At 38.6% G+C, this 12860-nt stretch overlaps 1 protein-coding gene across 6 annotated transcripts in view; it reads left to right on the forward strand.

Annotated features, from left to right (window-relative positions):
• KIF6 (kinesin family member 6) overlaps positions 1-12860 on the forward strand; it is a 388695-nt gene that overhangs the window by 259075 nt on the left and 116760 nt on the right. The gene's annotated exons all lie outside the window — the stretch shown is intronic.

The following is a 12860-nucleotide window of genomic DNA, read 5'->3' on the forward strand; positions in this document are numbered from 1 at the left end:
GCTGAGGATAGAAACCAGACTGTAGGGAATGAAAGGTGAAGAGTAGTTGAGGAAATGGAGCCAGGGAACACTGACAGCTTTTTGAGTTTGCTTGTGAAGGGAAAGATGCAAGTTAGTAAAGGAGTGGAAGGGTGGCTCCTGGGAAGGATTTTAGGCTGCTTCTTGCATGCGGACGTGGTGCTCTTCGACATAGATTCTAAGTGCCATAGGTCCTTCAGGCTGCAGTTGGAATTCTTGGTGACTCAGCAACATCAATGGCTTCATTTAAAAATGGAAGAAGCAAGGGACATGTATTTACAATGTACTCTACTCCAGATGGTTTTCTGGATGTTTATTCATTCTTCAGAAGGTCATGCTGTATCATCTCTATCTAGATGCTCAGCAAGCAGCTCTGTCAAGACCAAGGTACATATATAAAAAGAACCCCCTGTTCCTAGAGCATGAGTTACCTAGACCTTTTCTACCTTGAGCCAGTCTTCAGATGTGCTGGGAGAGGATTTTAATACTCTCTTCCCAGCTCATGATGACACCGAGGATCAGGACACTGAGACCCTTTCGGTAGACAGCCTGCAGCCATCATGGGTACACATTTGCTGAAGATGTGTGGCTTCATGAATGGAGGAACTATAAAATGACCACAGTTAAATAAAATCCAAGATGTAGAGTGTCCAGTCCTGGCCGTGTGACCAGTGTCCTTGCCCAGAAAGAGTAGAGAAGATCCATGCAGGTAGCTGGCCCAGGGCACAGGAAATGCTCAATCTCATGGCCAGACAAGAAGGCAGTGAGAAGCCTGGGTGTGGACCTGCAGGCAGAGGCATCATGGAAAGAAAGGTCAAAGAGTCAGAGAGGAGGAAGCACAAGACACGCAGCAAATGCAGCCGTGCTGCGGTCAGCAGAGTCTTCTTTGGGAAGCGGTGGGCCCATGTGCTAGAGAGCCTGCCTCAGGAAGGAACCATGGAGACTATAAAAGATACCGAGGGAAAAGAAGAACAGGAGAGAAGGAAATGAAAACCTAGCAGAGAGGTGTCACATTTCTTTTGGCATTTAAAACACTTCCAGATTGCATCCTTAAATTTTGCTGGACCAAGGATTACAAACTTCTGGCAAACTCAAGGCCTTAACTTTGGCATCCCAGGCCTTGTAATATCAAATCACAGCTCAATGTTAAGTTTTATTATTCAACATCAATGGAAAGGTCAGGGGGAAAAAGAGCTCTGTGGTGTTCCATTAAAGGAAAAACCTGATCATCTTAAAGCAATATGATCTTAAGGGAGCCCACGTTATAAAGGGCGGTGGGTAGAGGAATATGGACAGTGAGTGCTTGTTACTCCCTTGGAGCGCATTTGCATGCTGGGAAGGGTGTTAGCATTCACATTTTGCAAGAATATCAGAAGGCCGGTCCTGCTCAGGGGTCTTTTTCTGGCCTGACAGAGTTAACACTTCTTTCCAAGTCTTTGATTGATGGGGAATAGTGGAAACAGCTGTCAGTAGATGGTTACACATTTAGGTGAAACATGACATGTTACTCCTCTTTCCTGCCCTAAAATATGTTGTTTTGTAAACCTGATCCTGTGTCTATGCAACATTCTCCACATCACCTGGGAAGTATGAAAGGACCTCCCCCGCAATCATCCTCCTGGGTTTCACAGGCATCCTTCTTAGACCATCTTGAAGACAGTCAACTGGCAGATTTCATTTTGGAGTGCTCAGAGATAAGTTCATCAAGATACGCCACTGGATGTTCTGCTATAACCAGTCCAAAATGCTCCTACAGAGAAGTCTGTGACTTCCTGTGTCACAGGCAGGAGCTACAAGGCAGGCGTTTGAGTTGCACTTAGTCACATTGCATGGCTCAGCTACCCGTCAAGACTGAGCTGCTGTTACTGCATTGGTTTTTTTGCCATATACAATTGCTCCTAGACTTCTGAACTTTGAATTTTAAATCCCAAAGTTTCCTACTCTACCTCTTTACCTGCTCCTCACCGTGCCCTGATATCCCAACTCTCAACCCTTCCCTATTCTCTGCTCTGTAATCCACTTTGGCCCTCCCTCCCACAAGTCTGTGATAGAAGAACATACTTTGTATGATCTTGATCCTTTTGTATTTATGAAGGCTTGTTTTATGCTCAAAGACATGATTTATCCTGGAGAATGTTTTCATGTGTGCTTGCAAAAAATCTGTATTCTGCTGTTGCTGGATACAGTGTTCTACACTGTCTGTTAGGTCTAGTTGGCATATGGTGTTGTTCAAGTCCCCTATTTCCTTAGTGATCTTTTCCCTAGTTCTACCCATTGCTGAATATGGAGTGTTGAAACCTCCAAATATTATTGTTGAATCATCTATTTCTCTCTTTGATTATGTTAGTTTCCTTTATCTCTCTTGGAACTCTGCTGTTAGTTGTTTGTATGTAATTTCTATGTATTTCTGATGGACTGATTGATCCTTTTATCATCATGAAATGTCCCTCTTGATCCGGAAATGTAACTAATGGGTGCTAGGCTTAATACCTGGGTGATGAAGTAATTTGTACAAAGAACCCCCATGACACAAGTTTATCTATATGACAAACCCGCACATGTATCCTTGAATTTAAAGTAAAAGTTTTAAAAGTTCCTCTCCATGTCTAGTAACTTTTTTTTTTGTTTTAAAGTCTACTTTGTCTAATAACATAGCCTGTTTAGCTTTCTTATGGTTACTGTTTGTATGATGTATCTTTTACTTTTGACTAATTTGTATGTTTGAAGGTAAATTGTATCTTTTGTAGCATACCGTCAAATCTTGTTTTTTTTAAATCCCATGTGACAATCTGACTTTTGATTGGATTTTTAATCTATTTGCATTAAGGATAGTATTTATATAGTTGTATTCATTTCTGCCATTTTACTTTTTTTCTACGTAGCATGTCCTTTTTGTCTTCCTCCTTTAATGCTTTATTTTGTATTAAGTGAATATTTTCTGGTGTACCATTTTAATCCCTCTAATGATTTTTCATTGCTTGTTTTGGAGTTATTTTCCTAGTGGTTGCTTAGGGCTTAAAATATACATCTCTATTCTATCAGAAGCTACTTTATATTTATACTAATTAATTCCAGTGAGATAGGTTAATCCTATATATCCCTATTCATGCTTCCCTTTTTTATGCTATTATTGTTGTATGTGTCTGTGTAAGTATTCAAGTTATTGTCTGGTGTCATTTCATCACTCCAGGACAGCTTTGCTCCCACCCCCTCCTTTGTGCTGTTACTATCAACTACATTACACTTATATGTTATAGTTTCCACAATAAAATTATATACATATTGTTTGATACAGTTGCTTTTTAGACCAGTTTAAAAAAGAAATATGCAATTATACTGTCCTTTATAATAACCTATACAATTACTTTTACTGGTGTTCTTTGTTTTTTCATGTGGAATTGAATTAACCTCTACAGTCACTTGCACTTAGACTGAAGAAATTCCTTTCATATTTCTTGTAAGGCAGCTCTGTTAGCAATGAATTCCCCCCATTTTTGTTTATCTAAGAATGTCTTTCTTTCACCTTAATTTTTGAAAAATAGTTTTACTGAATACAAGAGTCTTGGTTGACAGCTTTTTTTCATCAGTATTTCAGTGTGTCATTCCATTGGCTTCTGGCCTTCGTCATTTCTCATGAGAAGTCAGCTTTTAATCTTATTGTCCACGTCAAGTTAGTTTTCTCTTGCTGCTTTCAAGATTTTCTCTTTGTCTTTAGCTTTCAACATCTTAACTATGATGTAGTTAGGTCTGGATCTCTTTGTATTGATCCTACTTAGAATTTATTAAGCCTCTTGGATCTATAACCTAATGTTTTCATAAAATTTGGGGTGTTTTTGCATTATTTCTTTAAACATTTTTTTCCGCTTTTTCTCTCTCTCTTTTCCCCTCCGTCTTGTACTCTCATTACTTGTATGCTGGTGTCCTCAGTGGTGCCCCATGTTTCACTGAGGCGCTCTTCCTTTTGCTTGCATTATTCTTTTTTTTTCTTTGTTCTTGAGAGTATGTAATCTCTAATGATCTATCTTCAGGTTCACTAATTCTTTCTTCTGTCAGTTCAAATCTCCTCTTGAGCCCTATAGTGAATCTTTCATTTTGGTTATTGTACTTTTCAACTTCAAAATTTCCATTTGTTTTTTAAAAATAATTTATATCTCTTTATTGATCGTCTCTATTTGATGAGACATTGCATTATAGCATCCTTTGCTTCTTTCTTTCTTTCTTTCTTTCTTTCTTAGTTTTTATTTTCAACAAGTCCTCAGAGCCAAACCTTTACTTCTTTAAGCATTGCTCCCTTTGGTTCTTTGAATAGATGTATAATGACTGATTTGAAGTCTGTCTCCTAAGCTGACATACATGCTCTTTCATAGGCAGTTTCTATTGCCTGCTTTATTCTTGTGTATGGGTAGCATATTCTTTGCATTTACGTAATTCTTTATTGAAAATTGGATGTTTTAGATAATATAGCAACTCTAGATATTGATCCCTACCCACCTTTTCTGGGGCTTGTTGTTACTGGTTTGTCTAGTGATTTGGATGGACTATCTCAGTGAAGTCTAATTTCCCTTAGTATGAGCCTATGATTTTGCTCCTCAGAGGGCATAGCCTTGGGCACGTGCACTGTCACCCTAGGATGACAATGGTTTTAGCAGGGCTGTCTCTCTGTTTTTGTTGTTGTTGTTGTTGTTTTTCCTGATATCTCTGCTAAGCTGACTGCCTTTGTTGATATCATATGTAAATATTAGCCTTCACTAATTGACAGCTGATGGTTTTGTTGTTTTCAACATGTCTGGGCATAAATTTCCTCACAGTTTCATGCAGTTACATTCATCTCACTTGCAGGGGTAGTCTTTGAGGCCATTCTTTGAGTTTTGTTTCAAACCCATGAAGGCTCTTATTAACTGTCTCGTTTCCCTGGTTCTCTCTGTTAAGCATCTAGCTGATCTTTGCTAAACTTAAACTGGTTTAGCTTGTTGCTCCTATGGAGCTACTAGTGAGTGTCCTTTTCTTTGGCTACCACCAGAATCTCCACTGTTTTCAACAGCACTGTTAGGCTTGAACTTCCTCACAGTCTCTGTTCCAAATACCCTCCGTTACTTGGGGAAAACTATAAAACTCTCTGTTGTTGTGCCTGCCTTGTCCTGTGGGACAAATCTCTGGGCCATTGCTCTGGAACTGGCAGTGGGGACCGTGGTCTGCTTCTCTGGAAGCAACACCCTGCTTTATGAGTGCGGTGCTGGGAAGGGGGAATTAGCCTTTTGCCTTCCCAGCTTACTTCTCCTGGCATGGAGCCATCACTTTATGAGCAGGCAAAGGCAATCAAGACCTGGTATTCTTGGCCTGCTTCACCTGGAACAGAACTTCTGCCTTACAAAGAGGGGCCTGGGTGGAAGAAGGAAGCCCCAGATCTCTCATTTGCTCTTGCCTGGCCTAGAGCTTATGCAATACAGAGATAGGGGTCATGAGAAATGTGGGTGGCCTGCTTTTCCCAGGGAGATAGCATAACCTTAGACTGGGAGCTAGGGGGAGTGGAAGCTTCATGTTCTAATTTACACTCACCCAGAGTAGAGCTTCCATCATGCAGAGATGGGGGGTGGGGAAGGAACAAGTCATGGCTCAAATGCCAATGGACTCTTACTGTTTTTACTGAGATTTAGTAGATTTCCTTGAATGAATATTTCTCCATTTGCTGTGTGCCTTTAGACAATTCTCAGAGATTTCAAATGGTTTTTGTTGTTGTTCTTTGTTTTAATAATTTTCACTGACTTGGATTGTTTCACTGGTGATGAGGTCCACTGAGCTTACACCACCATTTTGGAAATAGCAACTCCTTTATCTCTGATTCTTGAAACTCAGAAACCATTGTTATGTGTTCCTCTGGAAAGTCCAAAAGAGTCCTGGCAGCTGGTGTTTGAAGGAAGGAAGAAGGAGAGAAGGAAGGAGGAAGTGGGGAGGAAAGTTGGCCTTGTTGTTACATAAAGCTTTATCAGAACAACTTTCTACACAGCCATATTTATGTATTCAACAAACCTGATTGAACACTACACACATGAGACCCTGTGTTAACTCCTGGAGTGCAATGTCCTGATGTCAAGGAGCTCACAGAGATGTCTGTCAGAGAGATTGACAAAAGTAAAGAAGCACTTGCCATGTAATATGGAAGGGATGATGGGGGCAAGAGCTGAGTACTATGCCTGGAAAGAAGGGAGTGACATTCTGCCAGGAGGAATTAGAGTGGGCTTCAGGGGCAGCAATATTTTAGCTGCCTATTGAAATAAATTCATCAAACAGAGGTGAGGGAGAAGAGAATTTGAGGAACAGGGGATAGTATGATCAAAAAGAACAGAGGCGTGCAAAATCATGGTATGTCTGAACTGTTTAGAGGATGCCAAGTAGTTGAGTGTAGTTAGAACACAATGTACCCTTTATTGGGGGGAGTGGCAGAAGAAAAGTCATAGGGTGGGGCCCAGTTGTTACATACACAAGATTTGGACATGATGCCATAAACACTGGGGAACCTCGGAAAGTATGTAAGCATCAGAGAGAAAGTTCAGATTTATTTTGGAAGGATATTTCTGACATTCATAGGAAGACAGTTAGACTAAAGGCAGGAAGACAAATTAGGAAGGTGTTGCAGCAGTTTAGGCCTGAGATGATGAGCGTTTGAACCAAGACAGTGGTGCTGGAGTTAAAGAAGAGAAGGATAGGAGAGGACCAGATGAGAGGAAGTCAAAAGGTCTTTGTGACCAATTAAATGCCAGTGAAGAGGAGGGAGGAGTCCGGGATGATTCATAAGTTTTGCTTTTGGCAACTTTTCAATTACCTGCTATTGTCTCTTGATGATAATGTCATTACTTTGATTTCTTGAGACCAGAGTCACACGTCAAAAAGTCTTCATTTGCCAAAGATGCATCTTGCCATGCTCTAGGAAGACATCTGCCCATTCTTCTTGCCCTCCTTTGATAACCTTATGGTCAGTGATGCTGCCACCAGAGACTGTCTCTTTCAAGGCATGTGCAGACATGGGATATCCCTGTCCACCTACTGAAGCAGCAGAGTTTGTCCTTGCCCTATTCTGGAAATGAGAAATGCGCTGACATCTGGTGATGCCATAAATATTTGTAACAGTGGGCTACTAGGAAAGAACTCCATTGACCAATTGGAATTTACAGATACATCTTAGAGCTGCTAAGTCCTGTTCGACTTTTTGCTCAAGTGTCTAACAAGCACAAAACCAGATTTCTTTTGTATAAGCTTTCTTTTGCCATAAACTGGGACAGCCATGCTTTCAGTGACCCAATGTTTGTTGCACATTTATAAGAGTCAAATGATCATTTTTTAAAAAGCAGTTCCCGGAAGGCTTTTTTTCCATCGTAGGTATATCATTCTACTAAGTCAACAAGTTGTGCTGATCTCTCATAGTCAAGAGTCCATTGGGCTCCTGCGGGGTCTTGTTAGCGTGAGTCCCACTCCACTCAGCGGTGCTGATGAGCATTCCTGCTGGCCCTGCCCGGCCGCCGCAGCCCACTGGCATCCAGGCTGTGGAGACGAGCTACCAGGTGATGGCCCGGCTAGGTGCGGAGGAGGAGGCAAGTGGCTGTTTTGCATTCCAGATACCACTTTTAAACAGATGCTCATAGTTTTTGATTATAAGAGAACGACTGTGTGAGGTAAAGAACATTAGATCCAAAAGTAGGGACACTTCACTGGGACCCTTAGGTCAGCGCGCAGGTTTATGCTTAATGCGCTGGCTGAGCTAATGCACACATTGATCTAATTGAGATCACTTTTTCCAAGAGGAGGGTAAGCACATGGTTCCCTCATCCTCCAGATACTTAACAGCCAAAATAAATATGTTTTCGTTTAGGCTGAAAATGCAGATGGTCTCCAAATGCCTGATAGACTATCTTGTTAATCAAAGCCGGGCCAACATAATCACCGTCCGCTGCTCAACTCTGAGCATGAGAATAGCCCTGCCTCATTCCTCCCTTTCGGTGCTGACCGCCTCACCAAGCACGACAACGGTCAGATGTGGCCGCCATCTGCAAGCTCTTCTCTGGCTGCTTTTGGTCCCACCAGCCTGGCCCGTGCCAGTCTATCAGACCGTAACACACATGTAGTAGAAACATAAATACGATCAGCTACAAACTGTCAGAGTAATAAATATGTACACCCACTAAACAAGGATATTTGAAAATGTAAAGAAAGAGACAGTGGAGATTATTGCAATGACACCCGAGGTAAATTTTAAAGAGAGCAGTGATTTGACAGAGATGTGGAAGGAGGAAAATGAATGATGACCCGAAGAAGAGAGGAGGCACGCCAACTTATTTGGTTAAAATGTGAAAGGCCAGCAGAAGATAGGGGCAGATCTAGAATGACAGCATCCAAAGGGTCCAAGATTTGGAATTTTTATTTAATACAAAAGACAACTGACAGTGACTATGGGGAATCAGAAGAGACGTGTTGATATGAAAAATGTTTAAATAAGTTAGAAAAATGACCATCTGATGGGACATCATACAATTATTTTTAAGATGGTTTTGAGGAATTTTAATTATGGAAGAAATGTTTTATGATGTGATGAGAAGTAAAAAAGATGAATACACTTTTATAATTTCAATGATGTTAAATAGATCTAAACATGCATAGAAAAGTGTCTGAAAGAAAATACACTAAAATGTTACGGTTGCCATCTCCTGGTAGTCAGATTAGAGATTATTCTCCTCTTTCGTTGAAATATTCAAATGTTCTACAAAGAGCATATTATTTTAAAATCTGAAAAACTAACATGTTATTTTAAGAATATTTTCAGAGAAATTTGATTGGATAGTAGGTTGGGATTGATGAGGCTGGAGGCAGATTGGATAATAGAGGCTTAAATAGTATTTAAACTGTTAGTTGGAGGCCTAGTCTCACACCATGGAAGTAAGATAAAGGAGAGAAAATGGGGGAGCTTAGTTCAGAGGAATAACAGAAGGGACACCATGAGGTTGCATGTTACCCATTCAAAGAGATGAAAATAGAAGCCAAATGTCTTGGGAAGAATAAGGTATTACCAGTAATTAAGTTGAAAGTAGAGAGGATTGGGCAAAATTTAACTCAGTGTAGTTAAATTTCATCTTAGCTATTGTCCTAGCTGTTGATGGAACAAAGTTAGGCTGAAGACATTCTATTTGCTGTGTTAATACAGGAACTCTTAGTAGATTTTCTTACCGAGGGCTTTAGTTTGCTGAATTTTCTTTAATGTTGAATATTTGATCCATGCTAAAATGCTAAAAACCAGCCTTGAAACCTCCAGCTCTGTATCTAATCATCAACTAAGGAAAATTTACTGAATATTTTCTCTGTCCAAGTTCCTAGCCCTTATAATCTAGTAGCAAATATATATATATATGCATATATTTATGACATATATACAAACTACTATGGAAAAGACAAAATATGTAGGTCTCTGAGACAAGGACAGATGCTTTGCTATGGGCCTCTCATTTCAGATATCTGGTCAGCCTTCCATTATCTGGCTCCACCCCATCTCTGTAGACTCATGTTTTATTATTCTTCAGTAAATACCTCTACCCTACTCAGGCTGGCTATTGACTCTCTTCCCAGTCCATCATACTCATTGTATCCATTAGGATGCTTTCAGCTACAAGTGTTATCTGTCTATTAATGACTTAAGTTATAAGGACAGTCACTGTTTTCTTATAATGAAGTTCAAAAGGTAGGTGATCTCGTGTCGGTCAGGCAGCTCAGTGATTGTCATCAGGGTCTCAGTTTATTACTTCATCATTCTTAGTGTACTAACTTTGCATCTTCATATGAGTTGCCTCATGGTGATAAGATGTCTCCTATAGCTCCAGACATTACATAATGTTCATATTTAAGGCAGGAAGGAGGAAGGAATGGCGCCAACAAGTTCTCCTCTTGAGTTTGTCTCTTTATCAGGAAAGCAAAAAGCCTTCCAAGAATATCCCTCCAAACATTGTCATGCATTTTCTTTGGCCATAAAGTAAATGTATCACACAGCCATGCTAAGCTTCAAAGAGGCCTGGAAACAGGTGTATGGCTTTTCCAGCCTCCAGAGCTGCACCATTTAATATGATAGCCTTGAGCTACATGTGACTATTGAATATTTGGAATGTGGCTAGTGCAATTGAAATTGTCTCTGAATTTCTAATTTTATTTCATTTTAATTAATTTAATCTAAGCATAAAATGGAAGCAGAAAAATGTCTCCATTACATACAGCTTTTTTGTTTTGAAAGGACTACATGTCACTTTAGTAATTGCATAGTATAAAATATTAGTATTATAGTACATGTATAAACATGTACACACGCTTTTAGTATTACACATAAACACTTCATTGACTGGTTTTGTCAATACAGATACAAATATTAAAAGATAATAATTTTTTACTATTCAGTTTGGCTATATTTTACACTTATAAATTTATAAAACATAGATGTAGATCAAATTTTTCTACTGTAAATTCAGTGTCTGAATTAAGATGTGCTGTAAGAATAAAATATGCAAACAAGTACAGATATTTAGCATAAAAACAAATGTAAAATATATCAATAATTTTATGAATATTGATTATATGTTGAAATTGTAATATTTTTTATGAGTTTAATGAAACATTATTAAGTTCACCTTTTCTTACATTTTTAATGTAAAAATAAAAACTAAAGCTATTAATTTTTAGTAAAAACTACTAGAAAATCTAAAATTATATGTATGACTTACATCATAGTTTCATTGGCCGCTGCTGGTGTAGAGTGAAAGGAAGGTAAAGGTGAAGAGAATTGACCATAATTTGTAGGTTAGTCAACCCATAGGGTCCACCTCACTTGTATTGTCTGTGTTATCTGCTGATGAAGAACACTTCCCCTCTCATAGGTCTATAATAGTCATTTTAGACTATTACAGATGAATGCCAATAATACAATGAATGCTATAATTGTCATTATAGACCTATGATTTATTGTTAAGTTTACTCTTATTGTTATTAAGTTGGACATTAAACAAGATCTAGCTGGACTTAAAGCAAATCCTAACTTAAGGCTAACCTCTTCCAAAACTCTCTTTTGACCACTTAATGTAGTGTTTCCATTCATGCATGCCTACTTTCATAAAACATTTATTACATATTGAAATGAATGTGAAGGAATGCAAGAATGAAGTTAATAATTGTTCCAAGAGGAGTCATGAATGGTTTCTCAGAAGAAATAGTATTTGAACTGAAATTAGAAGAATGAGTTGAAGCCTGCCATGTTGGAAAGGGTATTCTAAGCCAAGGAAGCAGTATTGCAAAGGTATGAAAAGACATACTGCATTTGGACACTGAAACTTTTGTGTACCTGGGGTAAAGACTGTTTGGAATTGAGGCTAGAGTTTGGACTTTCTATAAGAGTAAAGTTCAGAAGTAAGTATTTTGTCTCCCACATTCAAGTGGCAATTTAGCTGCATATAGAATTCTGGGTCAATACATGTTTTCTCTCAATATGGTAAAAGTACTATTATGTTCTTTTTATTTCCATAGTTGTTATTAGAAAGTATGCTGTCAATGTAATTGTCATTCCTTAGTAGACAATATGTCTTTCCCCTGGCTACTTTTAAGATCTTTTGTTTTTTGTGCTCTCAGTATCACTATTATATCTAGGGAATAAGTTTTGTTTATATTTTTCCTGATCAGGATTTATTGTGCTCCTGGATATCGGGTGTCACATATTTATTATTTCTGGAAAATGCAGAGCTATTATCTTTTCTAATATTGCCTTTCCTCCATTCTATCTATTCACATCTTTGGAGCTTCCTATTACACATGTGCTGAATCATATTACTCTTTCTCTTTCACATCTCAATCTCTCTTTCATCTTTTCCATTTCTTTAGATGACTGTACTGCACTTTGAGTGATTTTCTCAGATTAATGTTTCCTGTTTTTTTCTCTTTGAGTCTTCGTATCAAAAAGTGTCTGAAGCTTAAAGTTTAGGTTTCCACTATTGCAACATAAGAGTTCTAATATATACTCACAATGCTACTTAGTCATCATGTTCCGTCAGAAATATCTACTGTATTTAACACTTCTTTTCTATTCCCATTGACCTCCTCATTGTTGGTTACATTACTTAGATGATGAGGCAGTGTAGTAGTCAGTAAAGGAGGCTCAGAAGGGACAGTCACAGACACACAAGGGGAATGTGGAGAGAACTATGCTAAGAAGCCAGAGAAGAAAATTTTAATAATTAAGGAATATTTTTAAATACCTCAGAGAGGCCAAGAGGCATGAGAATTGCAAAATGTACACTTGAATTGCCAGTTAGGAGGTGATTAATGACTATTATATTCTGCCCTTTTTTTCATGGTTTTTATTGACTCTTTATCAACTACAGTGATTACCAGAAAGCAGAGAAGATAAATATTCAAGAAATATTGGGTGATCGATTAATGGATTTTATTCTGGGGTTTGGGGAACATACGAAAATAGCCATTTGGTAACCATTGTTTTTGTATGAAGGACAAGAAGTGGTGGAGTCAAGAAATAAGAAAAACAGTATTAAATTGAAAGTAATTTAGAAAGGATGTAAGAGTTGGAAGTCAGACAATTTGTCCCAGAGCCAAATTCCTCATGCAGCTTATGGTATCTTCTTCAGTGACATAGATGAATGGGCAGCTAATGTAAAAGATTAATTGGAAATCTCAAACCATTCCAGAAAACACACACTCGGACAACATTGCCTTTCAGTCCATCCTGGACCCATTTCCCTTTATTGTGGTCCTGGGCAGTGTTAATATACCCTAGATATCAGAAAAGCAAATTTGTCTTTTGAGATCAGTTA

Source organism: Macaca fascicularis, chromosome 4, assembly GCF_037993035.2.
Source record: "Macaca fascicularis isolate 582-1 chromosome 4, T2T-MFA8v1.1".
NCBI lineage: Eukaryota > Metazoa > Chordata > Mammalia > Primates > Cercopithecidae > Macaca > Macaca fascicularis.